We start from the raw sequence: 885 nt of genomic DNA, 5'->3' as shown, positions 1-885 counted from the left end.
TTGGCGCGAAGCATGCTGGGACTTGTGGTGTTTTAAGAAACCAGAGCCTCTTCAAAATGGAGGACATTTCAAAGTAATGAACTACATTTCCCAAAGAACAACAGCAAACGGCTCACGTCGGTAGATTATGACCTCATGACGCAGCAGATTCACCTACCGTCGCCCCCTATCGGTCTGAGGCTGATTTACTCTGCATGCGCTTCATTTCTAAAGATTTTTAATTAAAATATGCTCGATATTTAAAGGAAAAGTCCGTTTATGTTCAGAAATCAAACTTCTGAAAGTCCTTTAAACCTGAAATGATTCCATCCTGTTCAATAAATGATCAGTGGCCCCCAGGAACTTGGGGCGCTAGACAGCTGCCTAGTATTGCCTAATTTTAAATCTGCTGAAATCTCAGCAGAATTCAACAAGTTAAAACAATGGATTAACAATAATAAATTATCAGTCAGAATTTCTAAAACTAAGATTATTATTTTAGGCAAACGACCCAAAAATACTCAAGTAAATGTTAAACAATAATAATACTGAGAGAGTGAATGAAGATGCGTTACTGGGCGCATTTTCACACTGCTCACACGTCAGCACACAAGAAAATCTACTGTATGCAGCGCAGGAGATAAAATCCAACATAAACTGTAAATCAGACTAATAACAATTTTTCTTGATCATTTAGAATTGCATTTAAGAGTTTTGGATGAATATGTTTAATAAAAACCAAGGAGGGAAGGCTCATATATGAGGATCATTTAACTGGTTTCTAACAGTCCTGCTGTCCAACATGCACTCAGAAGATGAGCCTGTTCACTGTGCAGCGCGATGACCTGCAGGACATTTTGTTTCTGTGTTTTTGCTAAATTCAAGCACATGAATAAAAAAAATATA

This window comes from Cyprinodon variegatus, unplaced genomic scaffold (assembly GCF_000732505.1).
Source record: "Cyprinodon variegatus isolate N-32 unplaced genomic scaffold, C_variegatus-1.0 Scaffold1842, whole genome shotgun sequence".
NCBI lineage: Eukaryota > Metazoa > Chordata > Actinopteri > Cyprinodontiformes > Cyprinodontidae > Cyprinodon > Cyprinodon variegatus.
Note: the sequence above shows the minus strand (reverse complement) of the source record.